Below are 5,380 nucleotides of genomic sequence, written 5' to 3' on the forward strand. Positions count from 1 at the left end.
AACTGAGCCAACTAAGTCAAATTAACTTAGTTAAATATGACAAGTTTCTATGATAATTAGAATTACAATTTAATTCCTAATTTAATTCAAGGACAAAATTAAATTAGGATTTTGTTGTTGCATTTTTCAACACTTCTTTCTTGTTTTGTTCAATAAGACTTCGCATGAAGGATGTTCCCTTTGGCTCGAAGATAATGTGGAAAAATAGAAAAGGGATTTGTGACACTGCAACATTTGGCTAACCATCAATCCTTCTTCCTCGTCTTGGTTATCCTTTGGTCGATGATTTTCTGATGAAAAATATGATCCTTGCATGAGGAAATCTCTGTGTCGAACCATGATATCCATGTCGATTCTAGAAACATCATACCTATGCTCAGTTATTTACATTTCGGTAGCTTCCACGTTGATCCAATCAAGTAGAGAAGGACAAGGGGAGAATCTAAATGAGAAAACCAATATCAGAGGTCTTACATACTTCCATGAAGGGACAACCTCTTCTACTCTAAAAAAGTTGGGATCCTATATAAAATAATAAAATAAGGGTGAAAGGAGATAAAGGCTTCTTGTGTAGGGAGTGAAGCAAGCAACTCTCCCAGGGTATTTTACAGGCTCGCTAGAAGCAGAGCGATGTTTATGTTCTTGAAGTGGCACTGCTGGGGTACTGTCTAGGCCTACTGGCAATGGAGCAATACTAGAGATGAAAAAATATACTCTAAAGATCTAAAGATTGCATGCTACATTACCCTTCTCCTATTTGTTGGCATTATGATATAAGTGTTGTCCTTGATGGAAACTCACTCATTGGTCAGTTCAGATTTGATAAAGGGAAACTCACATTGTAACAGCTCAATTCGGAGGTAACATGGCAATGGTACAGAAGAACACGATGATGGAACAAAGAACTATAGATTAGAATCAAGAAGTTGAAGAAAAAGGATGTTTTAAGTCAGTTTAAGTTGTATATGCAGGTTCACCTTGTCAAAGCAGTGTATACACGTGGGTTAACAGAACAAAAAGGGTGTATATGTATGCACGCACTTTCACAAGAAGAAAAGCGCATATGGATTGGAAAATCAAGGAAATTTAAGATTAAAGAATACCAAGGGTCAACACCATGGTATTAGCCCACAATTTTGAGCGGAGTAGCAATTATTTGATCTCGTCCAAGAACACCATAGGTTCTAAGTGTTGTTTTGGTCTGAGGTATTGAGAAAGGCCAAAACTATATAAGGAGGAGAAGATCAAAGAAACAAGTGTGCAAGTGAAAGGGTTTCCCAAGAATACTTCTATCTGAAGTATATTTTATGTTGCGGGGGCTATGATTATGATATAATTTGAAATATTTGTGCGCCTTGAATTCAATGTTGGATCAGGATCATGAGACCTGGAATGACTTATCATTGAATGATCTGATATTGGTTGGGCTATATCTGATTGCTTACACATGTTTTATTCTTTAAATGTCATGATCTGGGTATGTCTGAAATCTGGAATAACAACGAAGTTGTAAGTTAGTATTTGCAGATCTATATGCTGGTTCAACTTGCTGAAGGTGCGTATACATGCTAGTTCAAAGCTTCCAAGTAGCGTATGCAAAATAAAAGCCGGTTATTAAGAAATACTATTATATCTAATCAGTGTTCTTTGTTTATTGCTCTCTGTCAATGATGTATTTTTAGATCTGAAAGTAGAACTAAATGCATAAGGAGATTAAGTCTGATTGATTGATTGATTAAGTGAGAAGGGTGATCTTTGTTGATGACTGTTTATATCTATGTAATTTGACAGTAGATCTTCAGAATATTGCTGGTTGGTACAGATTTGATTCAGAATTTTTTATGATTAAGTAGTTTTTGAGGTATATGCAGGGTTGGTTAAAGGAAGTAGCGTATACACTCAGGTTGGGTTCACTAAAGTAGCGTATGCATTCTGATGTATGAATTTTTAGGTTGCAGCTAGTTCTGAATGATGATGCAAGTTTTTGGGTTCAAAACATTGTTCTGGTGACAATGATCTAACTATTTAGTTTGTCTGATTATTGGTTGATGCAGTTATTATTATAGAATTTGAGCTTCAAAGTTTATGATGGGTCCAATGTGAAAATTTGATGAAACGAGGCCTTCATATTGTGTTGTTGTGTACCAGGAGAATCCAGTCTGAAAATTTATGAAACATGATCCTTGGAGGAAGAGAGAAGTTTGTAGCCTTCTGTAGGCTGGTGCGTAAACATATTAGCTAGTACAAGGTCTAGGAGGTTGTAGCTCCCTTCCAGTTGAAGCTCGTGAATGAGAGAAGGTTGTAGTCTTCTGCAGGTTGGTGCCTGCGTACTGGTATGAGTGTACACCAGTACAAGATTGTAAACAAATTTTCTTTATATTATAAAGAAGACAAATACGACAACAATAGGTGGTTTTTCTCCTGCATTGGGTTTCCACCTTAAATATTGGTGTTCATGTGTGTTGCTTATGTGTGATGGTTTATTATGTTATTACTGCACATAGTTACTGTATAATAAAGTACTGATGCACTGATTAAAGATCAACACATGATGAATTAACTAAATCATAAGTTCTCTGGGTATACGTTGGTTTCCTTAATCATAGTTAGGTGCAAATGCAATTTCACTTCACTAAAGTAGCGTATAAATCTGATTGTGAAATGAAAATTTATTGAATTTTAAATATTGATTCACCCTCCCCCCCCCCCCCCTCTCTCAGTATTATTTCCAATAATTTGGATCAGAGTAGGTCCTTTAGAAGAAGCTTGATCCCTTGAAGGGAGATCTCTTGAGATGAACAATCACGAAAGCATGGGATCTATCAGACCACCAATCTTTAATAGAAACAACTTAGTATATTGGAATATAAGAGCCAGAGCCTATCGCCAGTTGCTTGGAGATGATGTTTGGAAAATTGTGGAAGGATGATATCAATTTCCAGCAACAATACCTACAGATAGAGCAGGTAAGAATTTATACGAGACCAATACAAAAGCAATCAATACTTTATTGGGAAGCTTGTCAGAATCAGAATTCGTTAATGTCATGCAACTTAAGGCAGCCAAAGAGATATGGGACAAAATCATTCAGAGCTACGAAGGAGACTCCTAGGTAAAACATGCTAAGCTCCAAACTCTCAGAATACAATATGAAACTCTCAAAATACATATTGATGAAAGTATTGCTAGTTACTTTTTATAAGTAGATGAGATTGTAAATTGTATGAATAATTTGGTTGAAGAAATAAAGGAGGCTACTTTGGTAGAGAAAATCTTAAGATCTTTGTCTTTTAAATTTGAGGCAAAAGTATCAGCCATAGACGAAAAGCAGGATCTTCAAACTATTACTGTTGTTCAACTTCATGGAATTTTAACTGCCTTTGAACTAAGGAAAAGAGGTCCATCAGATATTAGGGAAGTCGCTTTCAAAGCTTCAACAAAGGGAAAAGAAAAGGAAGATCTCAATGAATCAAGATATATTTTAGAAGAAGAAGATGAGGTAAACTTTGTCAAGAAGCTTCAACGGGGTTCTGGAAGATTCAGAGGTAAGCTACCATTCAAATGCTTTGCTTGTGGTAGAGTTGGCCATTATGCTGCAAAATGTCCTCATAAAGATAATCATGAAAAATGAAAGGAGTCTGCAAAAGGCAATAGAAAACAGGTTATTAATAGAAGAAGTTACTATACTCATGAATATAGTGATGGATTATCTAATAGTGATGAAGATGAAATTGAACAAGATTATAAACTACTCATGGCTTATGACAATGATGATTTTTTGGATGCCTTAGAAGAGGAATACTTTCTTGAAGAAATCACTAAACTCAAAATCTGTTTGGAAGAAAAGAATATGATCATAGACACTTTGACACATCAACTCACTGAAAGAGAAAAGCACAATTAAAAAATAGAATGTGAAGTTGTGGGTCTAAGAAAAGAACTTGAGAAGACAAAATATCTTAATCTTAGATTTGCTAAAGGATCAGAAACTTTAAATGAAATCATCAAGGTTCAACATTCTCCTCTTATAAAGACTGGTCTTGGATATACTGAAGAATCATCCCAATCACAAAATCCGTCAGCCACTACCAGAAGCTATCTTGATGTATCAAATACTAGTGAACAGTATGTCAATCATCACCAAAAACCTAAAAGTACTCATCAGGTAAATCATGCTCAATTTACTCCAAGGATGAACATAAATAGAAGCATCAACCAAAAGGTAAGCAATACCAAAAGATTCTATGATCACATAAACTTCTCTAATGGACAATGCTTTTCATGCCATAACTTTAGGCATAAGGCTGCTCAATGTGTTGATTACAAAACTATCATGACTAGAAAAGCACAAAATCAAAGGAGCGTATCAGGAATCAAGAAAAGTTATTATAATAACTTTTTTCCTCTTGAAGATGAAATTAAATGCTCATTTTGCAATAACTTTGATCATGAAGAATTTGAATGCAGGAGAAAATTTCGGCCAACACTTCAAAAGGAGCAAACATCATCAAATTCCAAAGTATGGAGAAAGAAGGAATTCCAATCAAAAAGATGTGGCATAGCTCTGTTTGTAGAAGGACAAGAAAATCAGTGGTACATTGATAGCGGATGCTCTAAACACATGACATGTGATAAGGATAAACTTCATTCATATAATTCTTTAGAAAATGAAAAGAATGTCTCCTTTGGAAATGACACACCAACTGTCATTAAAGATAAAGGTTATGTTTATTTCAAAGAAAAGGTTAAAGCTAGAAATGTTATGTATGTCGAAGTTTTAAAACATAGCTTGTTGAGTGTTAGTCAAATGTGTGATTAAGGAAATGAGGTTGTGTTTCTATCAAACAGATGTGTGGTTTGTGAGCTTGATATAGGAAAGACCGTAATCAAAGGTAAAAGAATTCCCAACAATAAATAAATAAATAAATATATATATATATATATATATATATATATATATATATATACTAAAAGGAGGTAAAAAACAATGCTATCTAATAAAAACAGACAAGAAATGGTTATGACACACGCGATTGGGGCACCTAAGATTTTCTCAAATAAGAAAAACATGCAGGCTCAAGGCAGTTCGTGATCTTCCAGATATTAGCATCCCAGAAAATGCCATTTACAAACCACGTCAAGTCGGTAAGAAAACCAGAGTTCATTTCAATGAAAAAGAAGGATCAGCAAGTAAGCCTCTTGAACTCATCCATACTGATTTGTGTGGGCCAAAAAGGAAAAAATCACCCCGCGGAGAAGAATACTTCATTTTATTCAATGATGATTTTTCTAGAATGTGTTGGATTGGTTTACTAAAGCATAAAGATGAAGCATTTGAAAAGTTTAAAGCCTTCAAAGATTTCGTCGAAAATGAATCAGA

The sequence above is a fragment of the Pinus tabuliformis genome, chromosome 1_1 (genome assembly GCF_031772625.1).
Source record: "Pinus tabuliformis cultivar Carrire ecotype Pingquan chromosome 1_1, CPIR1, whole genome shotgun sequence".
In the NCBI taxonomy this organism is placed as follows: Eukaryota; Viridiplantae; Streptophyta; class Pinopsida; order Pinales; family Pinaceae; genus Pinus; species Pinus tabuliformis.